We start from the raw sequence: 13,794 nt of genomic DNA on the forward strand, positions 1-13,794 counted from the left end.
AAACAAGATTATACTGTATAGCACAGGGAAATATATACAAGATCTTGTGGTAGCTCACAGCAAAAAAAAATGTGACAATGAATATATGTATGTTCATGTATAACTGTAAAATTTTGCTCTACACTGGAATTTGACACATTGTAAAATGACTATAACTCAATAAAAAATGTTTTTAAAAAAAGTCACTCCTGGGTTAGGGGGCTGCAGATTCTTCTCCTGAAAAAGGACATGATATTTTTGTCTATTAAGAAGGAGCCAGGTGTTTATAATCCTCCTGCTCCCTTCCCTGCCTTGACATCTGCCGGCCACCGGGGGTGCTGTGTTGAGTCTGCCCCTCCCTCCGTCCCATCTCTGCACCATCGCCTACACTGGCCCTGCTTTCCTTTTCCCACAAACCTGAATCTATAATGTGTGATTCTTAGTCTCCTTTTTTCCTCCACCTGCAATGTACCTTCTCTCAATGAAATAATAATAATATAGTAATCGACTAACATTTACTGAACATTTACTCTAGTCATTGTACAAATCAGTGCACTTATTATCACATTTAATCCTTTCAACAAACCCATCAGGTAGATGACCATTTGACAGATGAGGAAACCAAGGCACATTAGACGTTAACTAATTTGCCTGATGGTACAGAGCTAGCAAGGGGATGAACAGGATTTAAGCCCAGGAATGTTGCAGGACCTGAGCAATGAATCCCAATGCTCCTTCAAGTGTTCCCTTAAACACTGCTTTCTTTGGGGATCTGCTTCGTCTTCCCTCCCTGGCTTCCCTCCTCTGCATTCCCGGCACCTTGGGTACATCTCTCTGACACGCCTCATGCCGTGGACATTATTTGCATATGTGGTGGTTAAGGATGAACCGGCTGTGAGTTCCTCAGGGATAAAGACAGTGTTGGACTCATTGCTGTACCCCAGTACACCTGGCATGTGATTGGGGCTCACATTTCTTGCTGGTAGCCAATCCCCTCATGGCTCCTGGCCCTGCACTGGCATATAATGGCCTGAGAGGGCTCAACAGGAGCTGGGGTCACAGCCGGTCCTGATCAGAGCACATTGGTTGTCTGTGACAGAGAAGCCAGCCTGCCCAGCTTCAGAACCCCAGGAGGTGTGTAGGCTCGACGGCTAAGCAGTCCAGCACAGCTGGCTTCTGGGCTTGGCAAGGCCTCTCAGCTCTGTCTCCGTCTCTCTCTTGCATTTTCTACAGACAGGCAGATTCTTCCCACGAAGTTTCAAGGTTTGACTTGTCCTGGGTTCAAGTCCACAGCAAAGGATGGTTTCTATCAAAATCCCAGGCCTGCCTCTCAGCAGCCCAGGCTGAAGCGTGTGCAATGAGCCAGCATCAGTGACCAGGGAGATGAGGTGCATTTACTGGCTCAGTTTAGATCACATATCCACCTAAACACCGAGCCAGGAACCTGAGAGGGAGGAGAGGTGGCTTCTCCATGACCCAGGGAGGAAAGAGGGTGACCCTACTGATGGTAAACCTGAGTCCCCATCTCCAACCTGGGCTGTCCCATTGCACCCTCAATCCTGTGACACCATCTCTCTGAGGGAGGCCACTGGACACCCTCCAGAGTGCAGCTCTGAGTCACAAGTCAGTTACCTCCAGGTGCTGGGACAGGCAGGCTGGGCGGTGAGTAAGGTCAGCTTTGGGTTTTGATTCTCCCTCCCCTGCCTGTACCTGAGCTACACACAGAACTTCACAGAGAAACCAGCCAACTAGAGGGTGAGATTTATCAAATGGTGATCTCTTCCCGCCTTTCCCAGTTGAAGGTCCTTGTCCAAGTGGGACAGGTTGGAAACAGGCCTGGAGTTAGGAAGAGAGACTGGTCCAGCAATTTATCCTTCACATCTCAGCTAGATGATAATGAAACACATCGCCTTAGGAGGTGGCAAGGCTTGGTCAAATGAGGTATGCACACAAGACCAGATGGTCATCTGACCAGAATGCTTTGGAGCTGCGATGCAGATGGGCTTCATTCCATATGCCAATGCAATTGGTGGTGGGAACTCTGAATATCAGAGTTTTAAAAATTGGATTTGAGATGAAGTGTAGCTCAGCAGAAAAGAGTTCCGTCATCGATTAGTGATGTCTGCCATGGTCACAGGATGGGTAGGGGGAGACATAAGAATTTTAGATGTGTAACCCTGCTGCAGAAGTGGCATTGAGTGGAAAGGTGGGCTCTATATCTCACACAGTCTTGGAAAGACTATGGGTTTTGTGATTGCCTTTTTTGTAACTCTTACAGAGCAAGTCAAGTCAGAATTAATATTTTCAGTAGGCAGACGAGACAACATAAGCTCAGAGATGTTACTTTTGATCCAGAGTCCCAGTGCAAGCCAGCAAGACTGGATAAGAGTCTTCTGCCTGGCCAATCCCAGATCCTAGATGCATGCCACACTTGGAAACTTCCAGCAGCAACTGGGACTTGAACCTGTGGGGCGGCCCTGGGCTTCTGTCTTGATACCATTTTTGTGCTGTAGGACCCAGGGCAAGCCACTTCACCTCTCCAAACTGTGTTTCCTCAACTGAGAAATGGATGCCAATATGAGTAAAATAATGCCTCCCTTATCAGGGCTTCAGACCAAGATGGAGTAACGGGGACTGGATTTACCCTCTTCCCAAAGCAAAAAAAATAGACAAAGTATACTGAATGATGGTTTCCAAGACACTGGGCATCAGAGAAGGAAGGAGCTTGATCCCCGAGAAACAAGACACGCAGGAGGCAGGTCCTTCACCTGCCAGACTCACTACCGTGAGAGAATTCCCAGACTGTGGTCGAGGCAAAGATTCCTTAGAACAACATCAGTAACAGGAGTCATTAAAGAACAAATTGAAAAATTGGGCTTCATCAATGTGAAAAACTCACACTCTTTGAAAAATACCTTTATGAGAATGAAAAGACAAGACAAAGACAGAGAAAAAATATTCACAAATAATGTATCGCCTAAGACATCTCTGGAATACATAAAGAGCTCTCAAATGCATTAGTAAGAAAATAAACAACCCAGTTAAAAATGGGCAAAAGATTTGAGCAGACATTTCACCAAAGAAGATTATGGATAGCAAATGAGCCGCCCCACAAAAATACTCAACGTTATGAGGCATTAGGGAAATGCCAATTAAAGCCACGAAGACACCAACGTACTTACTATGGCTAACACTGAAAGTTCGACCATACTGAGTGTTGGCGAGGATGTGGAGCGACAGGAGATCTCATATACTGCTAGCGGGGATGTGAAATGGCGCAAAAGCTCCAGAAAACAATTTGACAGTTTCTTAAATTAAACATGCACCCACCATATGATCTAGCCATTCCTTGGTATTTACCCAAGAGCAAAGAATGCATGTATTCATACAAAGACTTTCACATAAATGTTCACAGCACCTTTATTTACAGTCGTCAGAAATACGAAAGATCCCACGTCTATCAGCAGGGGAATGGATTCAAGAACTGTAACAGAGCCACAGATGGAATATTAACCATCAGTAAAAAGAACAAACTGCTGATACTGATGCAACGTGGTTGAATCTCAAAATAATTTTACTGAGTGAAAGAAGCTACACAGAAAGTAGTCCATACTGTATGCTTCTATTTATATGAAACTCTAGAGAATGCAAACTAATCTACAGTGATAGAGAGCAGATCAGTGATTGCCTGGGGATGGGAGGGATGCTGAGAAGGACGAAAGGGGAATTACAAAAGGGCACAAGGAAACGTGGGGAGAGTGATGTATATTTTCATTGTCTTCACTGCGGTGATGGTTATATGGATGTATAGATGTCAAAATATATCCAGTGTAGCACTTTAACCATATGTAGTTTCTTGTGGGTAAATTATGATTCAGTAAAGCTATTACAAAAAGGGGGGAAATCAAGAGTTTATTGATGCTATTAAATGATATAATGTACAGTGGCTCTGCATTCATCTCGGTGGTGTTGGTGGGACGTTCACTGCAAAGGGTGGAGGTAGGGGATGGGGTGGCTGTCTCACGCCGATGCCCTTGACTGGCATCATCCAAACCATCGAGCGCTGACCAAGGCCAGGCAAGTCCCTCCTCTTTATGATTCTGTGTCCGTGCAGGAGGCCCTCAGTGTGCCGGCACACAGTTCACTGAGTGAAGGTCTAGTAAGACAGAAGGTGGCAGATGAAAGGGAGAGAGGGAGATCCTGGAGCGTCAGTGATTGAAAGGCCGGGTGTGGCCTGGGTCTGACTCTAGTGGCAAAGACCCCAGGGTGAGGCTGCTTGATCCCCGTCTCCAGAAGAGGCTGCTGATCCTGGACCCCCAGCCCCACCCAGCACCCTCAGGTACATGAAAGATGCAGTCACCTGAAAAGGCTGCTGATGGCTCATGTCATCCAGGTAGGATGCTCTCTGACCCCCAGCTGCAGAGCTGGTCCAGGGGGCATCTCCGGGTACTCCCCGGAGTGTGAGCTCCTCTGAGCTCAGACAGATGGGTGGGCTTCAGGGAGCAAGTTTAAAGGTGAGAGCAAGAGTTTTAAAGCCAGAGAGCATATTCTGAGCCAGTGCTGGTTCTCCTGGGAGCGCCTCAGTGTCTCATGGGTTAAACAGGGTAAAATGCACACCTTGGGGGGTTTGTGAAAACAAAATGTAAATGATACCCATGGGACAGCAAGGTAAATCTGTGTTCAAGAAGAGGTGATGTAGGGGGCTGAAAAATGCCCCCCACCAAACAATATCCTCATCAAATCCCCAAACTTGTGATGTCACCTTATTTGGAAAAAGAGTCTTGCAGGTGAGATTAAGTTAAGGGATCTTGAGCTGAGGAGATGATCCTGGAGTATCTGGGTGGACTCTCAGACCAGTGACAACTTTCTTTTAAGAGAAAGTTGGTGGAGGGAGACTTGAAACGGACAGAGGAAGAGGTGGCGTGGAGATGGAGGCAGAGAACAAAGCAATGAACCCTCCAGCCAAGGATCGCCAGTGACCACCAGAAACTGGAAGAGGCCAGGAACAGACTCTTCCCTAGAGCCTCCGGAGGGGGAGTGTGGTACTGCAGACACCATGATTTCAGACTTCGGGCCTGCAGAACTGTGAGATAATTAATCTCTCTTGTTTTAAGCCACCCAGTTTGTTAATTCATTATTGCAGCCATGGGAAACCAACAGAGATGCTTGGAGACAAAATAAAAAATAGCCCTAATGCAGGGGGGAAGGGAGTGGGAAGGGATAAATTGGAGTTTGAGATTTACAGATACTAACTACTATATATAAAATAGATAAACAACAAGCTTATACTGTACAGCACAGGGAACTATATTCAATATCTTGTAGTAACCTATCATGAAAAAGAATATGAAAACTAATATACGTATGTATATGTATGGCTGAACTATTATGCTGTACACCAAAAATTGGCACAACACTGTAAATTGACTATATTTCAATTAAAAGAAAAAATAGCCCTGGTAGCCAGACTCCCCAGATAGCCAGGCTGGGGTTCCCCAAATTCAGCACCACTGACATTTTAGGCCAGATCGTGCTTTGCCGTGGGATTATGCTGCAGGATGGGAGCAGCATCTCTGGCCTCTACCCACCACATGCCAGTTGCTCCGTGACCCCCTCCCCCAAGTTGTAACCAACAAAAATGTCTCAAGACATTGCCAAATGTCCTTTGGGGAAACAAAATCACCCCCAGTTGACATGGTAGGTCTACTGCTTAGGCCAACTCATCTGCCTGGATTTCATCAGGACCTGGGGGGCTGGAGGGCAGCACCACCAGCATCTGCCTCAGAGGACTTCCTCTTCGACAACAATTTATTGTGCAGCCATGTGCCGGGCACATGCTAGGCCCCCCGGGCCACAGAAGTGAACTCAGCAGATGTTATGTCCACTTCATAGGTTACAGTCTAGGGGGGTGTGTTGAGGTTAATTGAAACAACCCATTGAAATAAACTGATGCAAGCTTGCCCTATAGTATGTGTTCAACGAATGCCTCTTTTTTTGAGTTATCAATCATTTAAGCATTGGCATCATCTTTAGCATATCCCTCATTGGCATTATAAACACTTAGCACAGTGCCTGGCACAGAGTAGGGTCAAAATTAGATAGAAATGGCTGTGATTTAAAAAAACAAGATACATGGAGAGTACTTAGCACGGCGCCTGGCCCACGGTAGATGATCAGCTGATACTAGCTTTTTGCTACTCCTCCAAACGCACATAGGAGTTAGTAGGAGCTTTTGGACCAGAGCCCAAGTCTCCTACCTGGTAGTCTAGCATCATCTGTTTTGTTGTCTTATTCACTGAAGTCCCGCCTTCTGATCTAGCCAGGCTTTTACAGCAATAATGCTTCACTAATAACATTAGCTTGAATAAGTAGCCATTCCCCTCCGCACTGACCCAATTGTCAGGAACTGTGTGCTCTGGAGCAATAGCACTTGGACCCTGAAGTCAGTCTTGGCCTCCACAGCTGTGTGACCTTGGGCAAGTCACTTAACCTCCCTGTGCCTCAATTTAGTCCCTGGTAAAGAGGGCATCTGATAGTACCCGCTTTGGGGCATGAGAACACATTCTGTGACCAGTGTTATGCCAGGATGCACAGGCTTCATGGGAACAAAAGATGGGGAATCAGGCAGCAGAGCATGCTTCCTGGAGGAGGTGACATCCAGCCGGGACTGCAATATTGAGGGGGTGGCAGCCAAATGAAGAAACTGGAGGAAGGGGCAAGGGGCGGCGGGAGGCTGGAGATGTTCCAGGTAGTTGAGTTACGGTTTCATCATAGGGGCCTCACGTGCCAAGTGGCCGGCCCAGGGCCTGGCACGAGTGGGAACTCAGAAGGTGCTAGCTCTCTTTTCTTTATGTTTATACCTGACCATTAGACAACTTCTCAACTGCCCTTTGAGTTGAATGGGGCAGGGACTCATTCCCTCATTCATCCACCCGAGGAAACCGGGGGTCAGAGGAGGTGAACCTGCCTGTGGTCCCAGAGTGAGCTAGTGTGGGGCTGGCCTCCCCCACGGAGGCTGTGTCCACTGGAGCCAAGGGAACTGATCGCTAGGGTCAGATGACTAGGGTGGTGGTCTTGGCTCTTCCAGGAAATAATCTCCTCTTCTGGGCAGGCTACTTCCCGTGTCTGGCCTTGGTGTTCCCGGTTGGAAGATGGGTGAGGGCTGAACTGAAGCAGTGGAGACTCTCAGCCCTAACGCTCGGGGATGCTAAGCTTCACTGCAAAGAAGGACGGTTTTGAGGCTGCCACAGACTGAGCCTGGCCCTGCTCTCTCCCACCCACCATGGCTGGGTGGTGAAAGTTTCCTCCACTTCTCCCCACTTCCTTTGATCCAGAAGAAGGGAGAGGCAGGGCAAGGTCTCTGGAAGGCAGAGTCATGCCATTGCAGCCAGATTGTTAGCCTGGAATGTTGCAAATGAACTACCCTCAACAGACTGTGGTGCCCATCCTGGCCCTGCCCGGGATAATCCCTTAACCTTCCCAAGCCTCAGTTTCCCATCTGTGTATGAGGAAAGTCATTGTCACTTCTCCTCCTCCCAAGACCCTTTTGAGGATTGGCCTATGAATGAGATGACCAAGGGGCCAATATATCCCAAAGCAACCTAGAAATAACCTCTCACCTCCCTTCTGCCACCACAGGCCTGGGTTCTTTCTTCTTGGCTGCTTAGAGAGACACCCTGTCAGTGGCTTGTTGGACAGAAAGAGCCCTCCGTTTCAAGGGACTTGGATTCAGGGATAGCACAGAGCAGAGAATTTCGCTCAAGGTCTCCACTAGAAAGAGATGGAGATGACAGCTACCCTTTGTTTGGAGAGGCAACCGGGAACCGAACTGGCCATCTTTCTACAGTTCTCCAAGACCAGGGGCCTCGCGCATCCCCAGGTCAACACAATACTTGACACGTCTGGTTGAAAAGATTCAGCCAGTCTTCTAAATGTGCTGACCATTGGCCACCAGCCACTTGGCTCTAGGAACACTCCTGGGGACATGGAGGGATGAAAGCTCATTTCCCCCAGCACTTTGTCCTCCAGATGTGCCACAGTCTACACAGACGATGCTTCTGGAGAACCAGGACCATCTCCCGCTGAAGCCAATGAACAAATACGTAAGACCCTAGAGGGCAGAAAATGGAAGCCATCAGCTGTCTCATTCGGATAAGCTGTGAAACACTTCGCTGTCCCCTCTCCTTCCAGCCCCTCTCCCGTTCTTCACTCTGTTTGCTGCAACTGCCAAGTCCCCCCGTGCCAGGGGTGTTTGTGACATGTCAATGGGAAAACAAGAAAAGGGAAAACAAAAGCTGATGGCATTTGATGCCCGCTAACATAAATTCGCACGTTATGTTTGTTCTTTTCCTGGGTGGAAGAATCAGTTGAATCATTTTTCCTCGAGCTTGCCCTCTTAAGTGAGCCAAGAGTTGGGTGCTGTGCTAAGCTCTTTACACATTTTATATCATTTAACACTCAAGGCGGCACCTCAGAGTTGGTACTATTAGACGCACCCTTTACCAGGGAGGAAATTGAGGCACAGGGAGGTTAAGCGACTTACCCAAGGTCACACAGCTATAGAGGCCAAGACTGACTTCAGGGTCCGTGCGCTATTGCTCCAGAGCACACAGTTCCTGCCAAGCGGGCCAGTGCAGAGGGGAATGGCTACTTATTCAAGCAAATGATATTCGTGATCTCCCCAAACACGCCAGTAAACGGCTCCACTTTAACCAGCCCCACAGGTCAAGTTACAGCAGGACCGGGATTAAGGTCAGGCAGGAGAAGGCAGGATCATCCTGTAGGATCAGATCTTGTCTCTACTCAGAATTTTGATATTTTATTCATCATGGACTTTTTTGCATTAAATTTAATGGTTTAAAATACATATTATATTAAAATATTTATACCTTGATTACTGAGATTTCTGGAACCCCCTTCCATTTTGTCCTCGTGGGGTGCCCCCCTTCCGCTCGCCCTGCCCTGGGTTGCAGAGCCCCTACTTTGGGTCCACACTGGGTCAGGTCTTGGGGCGATAAGGAAGCTGACTGCCTAGGGAAGGACACAAGCAAGTGTGATTTGTGGGAAGCAGCACCAAGCAGCTCCAAGGGCAGAGAGCGTCATATCAGCGCCGGGTCTGAGTCCTGCCTCTGCTGCTCACTGGCTGGGGAAGCTTAGTCAAGTTACTTAACTCCCCTGGAGCCTCAGTTTCCTCATCATTAGAATGGGTCTAGTGATAGCACCTAGCTCACAAGGTGGGCATGCGATAATCCATGCAAAGGCTCCACGCAGACAGCATCCTCACTGTGTTAGCTGTTGTTATAAACAGAGCCCTAAGGACTCTGTGAAACCATGAGCACCCGGGGAATTCGGAGGCAAGAGAGCTGGAGGGGGCTGGGGAAACCTGCAGGTGCTGCCTGGGGGAGGCGGGACTTTAGGCAGAACGTGGCCAATAGTTTGGATGGGAACAGGTGGGGAAAGGTGATGTTCTGCATAAGGGATACTGCACCCTCCTTGGGAAACCTGAAAAGTTTTCTAAATTAATCAATTTATTTTTAATTGTTAAAATACAAACGACAGAAAATTTACCATTTAAACCATTTTAAGTGTACAGTTCAGTGGCATTACACACATTCACATCGCTGTGCAGCCGCCACCACCATCCCTCTCCGGAACTTTTTTTCATCTTACAAAGCTGACACTGTCTACCCATTGCATGCTAACTCTCCAATCTTCCCTCCCTTCCACCCCTGGCAAGCATGATTCCGCTTTCTGTCTCTATGAACTCGACCGCTCTAAGTACCTCATCTAAGTGTACTTAGACAGTATTCGTCATTTTGTGACTGTCGTGTTCTACCTAAGTGAATGTCTTCAAGGTTCATCCATTTTGTAGCATCTGTCAGCATAAAATATGAGAATTTTGCAAGTCCTGGGAACTACCTGGAAATGGATAGAAGGATGGAAAGATAGAAGACAGGGAAGAAAGATGGAAGGAAGGGCAGGCAGATGGATAGGTGGAAGGACAGATGGATGGACGGGTGGAAGGACAGATGGATGGACGGGTGGAAGGATGGATGGATGGATGGATGAACGGATGGACAGATGCACAGACAGATGGATGCATGGCTAGATGGATGAATGGATGGTTGGGCAGATGATTGGATGGATGGAAGGATGAACGTCAGTGCTAGTATCCACGCTGGGAGGACTGAGAGAGAGATAGTAAGACAGGATACAGTCCAATCCTGGAGTAGCTCCCAGGTGCTCCAAGAGGACAAACACTCCTTAGACAGTATCACAGGGTCCACCCAGGACACATACACAAAATCCCACCAGGAGGGAATGATGGTACCAGCCGAAGACATCACAGACGCCGCTGGCCTTCACAGCAACACTGCAGCCAGGTGGTGAGGGCCGATAAGGAGTTTCTTTCTTGGGTGGAGGAAAAAGGAGCTAGTCACACCAGACAGAGGGTGTGGCAGGTGCAGCGGCGCAGAGGCAGGAAAACATAAGACAGAGCTATGCTTGCTTAAAGAAGTAGCTCCGGGCCTCTGGAAAAGGGAGGACCTGGGTTAGCATCCAGGAATTGCTGGTTATTAACCATGCCAGGCACATTGCTTCACCTCTCTGAGCCTCAGTTTCCTAAGCTGTGAAATGGGGGTTATGACGGCATCAACCTCAGAGTGGGTTGAAGGATTCAGTAAGAACATAAAGCATGAAACTCAAAGTAAGCTGTCAAGAAAACGTCATCTCTCCTTAACTCCTCTCCCACCCTCATGCCCCTTCCCTCTTGGAGGTGTTTGTTGGCTGAGGCCAGTCTGGGAGGGGACCAAACCCCAGGACAGCGGCTCAGCTGGCTCCCTCCTGGGACCCCACCTCCACTGCCAACTGGCTGAGGAGTCTCCTCCCCTCTCACCCCCTCATTACTCTCTAAAGTGCACCTGCCATCACTTTATTCATGAAGATTTGCATTGATTTTGCTGTAAACCGTTATGAATTCAGCTTGTGGAAAAAATAACATTGATCCCCACTGCCTCATAATTCGTCTCTGAGCTGCAGGGCCTGCTAATGGTTTTCCCGGAGATTTATGTTGGGGAGCAGGGGATGTGGATCCAGTCACCCACTCTGTGCCACCACCTTCACTCTCTGGATTTTCTTCAGTAACTTTGACACTTTGGTTAAAAATGGACAGGTTCAGTGACTGCAGCCCAGGGGCCCTGCCAGCTGTCAGCCGCTCATGGTTGGGAAAGGAAGGAGAGAGGACAGGAGGGCTGGGAAGGGAGTGAAGATGGAGGTGGGGTGAAGAGGAGGCATGTCGAGCAAAAAGAGAAGGAAAATAATATTCACCTAACGTCCTCCATGACCTTCCTTAGGTGAACTTCATCATAATAAAACTGGTGTCATCAGGTCCATTTACAATGAGAATGCTGAGGCTTGGACAATAGGTAGAGTAACACATGATATACAAGGGACCGAGCCAGTGTTACAGCCCAGATGTGGCTGAGACACCCTTCCCTCCCCTGGGCACATGGTGAATGTCATTGCCCAGCCCCGCTCCCCTCTTGCAGTGTGGTTAAGCCATTGACAACTTTTGACCAATAAGATCGGGCAGAGATGACGTCTGTTCCTTCTAGGTCTGGCCCTTAGCACCATCCTCCATCTCTCTCTTCCTCAGCTGGGAGACCATGGACAGTGTGGCTGGAAGATGGAGAAGGGCTACCCAGGTGCAGTCAGATTGCCATACAAATAAGAAATAAACAAGTGTTGTACAAAGTCACCATGACGTTAGCAGTTCACATTAATTACCCTCACACAGTTAACTGACATTGAATGTGCCAGCACCATCGTAAACTTTATATTACTTCCCCACCTAAATCTCACAACCACCCCATCTGGTAAGCATTACTATCACCGATGAGGAGACTGGCACCCACAGAAGTAATTTACCTGTTCAAGGTCACACGGGAAATAAGTGGCATGATCAGGACTCAAACTCAGGCCATGTGTTGCTCACACCCTGGTTCACTTTTCCTTTTGGCTTGCCAGAACATTCCCTACTTCCCTGGAAGGAGACAGAAGGAGTAGGAATTGGGGCGGCAGCTGTGACAGTTGCCACCATCTTGGTTCATGATCCCGCACTTCTGTGCCCTGTTTTCACAAACATCGTTTCTTTTCATTACATGTGTTCTGGAAGTTATGCATTAAGGAGTTGACAACAAGGAGAAACCCTGTGGTGAATCCTATGATGCAGCTGATTGCTCCCTACTTCATCCACCATGGAGCTGTGTGGTCTTTGGCTGAGCACCATCCCTCTCTTGTCCCTCATTTCCCCATAAGCAAAACAGTGGTGGTGGGGTCGGGGGGGTAGACCAGGTGAGCTCCAAAGCCCAGCTCTAGCATGCCAGGGCAGAAACGTGCATTTCCAAGAATGGTGGGGCTTGGCTAGAGGTGCCTGGGCACATGGTAAGCCCTGTTCCTAAGCTCTTGCCTAGGGTGATCAACTTGTCCCAGAGAAACCTGTGGTCTCTTTGGCAATATAATTCCTTCAAGAATTATAAAGGCTTTCCTTCTATTTGCTTCCAGTCAGTTCCAAGTATAAGTAACCAAAATCAAGATCTCTTCTAGGTACAATTTTTTCTGTTTAAAAGCTCGTCATCTTCTTCTTGCCCATATACCTCTCCCAAACCAGAGGAGGCCTCTGAGATTTGGGTGGGAAGGCAACACTCTGATCTGACCTTCGCTGCTGTGTTCCATCCTACAGCCTGGCTTGAGGTGCCTGAGAAAAGGCTGGGGCTTTGTTCTACTCTCCTGCCCATTAAGACTTCCTCTTCCAAATCCTGTTGTATAACTAGTCTGAGATCATCTCTCTCATAGGATCCGCTAAACATGAAAGAATAAGCCAATACGTATCACATGCTGAGAGTTTCAACAGACCTGCTAGAGTTAAAAACACTGTTGGCACGTGATCTCCTTTCAAGGAATCACAGGCAATAGCGGATGTTCGTCATAACCAGGGCTGCCGTCTTCCTGTTCTGAGATACCTCCGTCTTCACTACCTGCTCCTTGGCCACTAAGCCAAGGAGTTCACAGTTCAAATTTTGTTATGGAAGCCCCCCACTTGGGTACCAAAGTTGGTTTTAGTTAAGCTACAGACTCAGCTGCTGTGACAAAAGTCAAAGAGTCAAAAGATGGAAGTTTCTCTTTGGGTGACAGTCAATCCAGGCCGATACAGCAGCTTCACAACGTCAGGGTCAGGACCTCCTACAACTTTATTGTTCTGTTTTTGTCCACACGTGGGGCCTCCGTCTCATGGTCCAGCATTCCTACCAGGGGCAGAGGAGGAGAGAGGAGGTGGAGGAGATTCCCTTTTTTTTTTAAGAGCATGACCCGGAAGTTGATCCCATAACTTCCTCTTGAATCTTATTGGTCAGAACTCACTCACATGGCCACACCTAGCAACCCAGGACTGTGGGAAATGTAGTTTCTATCTGGCAACCATGTGCCCCGCTAAAATTCATCAATTCCATTACTAGAAGAAAAAGGAAGAAATTGGCATTGGAGACAATCATCTGCAACAAAGTCAGCATTCCACAGACAGGGGCACAGAAGCTCAAAGGCATTAAATAACTCACCCAAGTTTGCTCAGCTAGCAAAAGTGATAGAATCAGATGTCACCTAGTAGTCTGAGTCCAGAGCCCAGGCACAAAGCTACAACACTTGTCTGCCTCATTAACACATGGAAAGTTCCCCAAACAGGGCTCATATGTAATAGGAGTTCAGTAAAGTTGTTTTCCCTTTGCCCTATCCCTAGATAACCAGGTCCTATTAATTAATTAA

At 47.9% G+C, this 13,794-nt stretch overlaps 1 long non-coding RNA gene across 1 annotated transcript; it reads right to left on the minus strand.

Moving 5' to 3' along the window:
• Window positions 1–3,878: 3,878 nt before the first annotated feature.
• On the minus strand, window positions 3,879–13,313 carry LOC140700969 (uncharacterized). The gene is made up of 3 exons (XR_012079735.1): window positions 12,892–13,313; window positions 11,905–12,019; window positions 3,879–4,135 (listed from the first exon to the last, which is right to left on the minus strand). It is a non-coding gene; the product is annotated as an uncharacterized lncRNA (long non-coding RNA).
• Window positions 13,314–13,794: the final 481 nt, after the last annotated feature.

The sequence above is a fragment of the Vicugna pacos genome, chromosome 13, assembly GCF_048564905.1.
Source record: "Vicugna pacos chromosome 13, VicPac4, whole genome shotgun sequence".
Lineage (NCBI taxonomy): Eukaryota > Metazoa > Chordata > Mammalia > Artiodactyla > Camelidae > Vicugna > Vicugna pacos.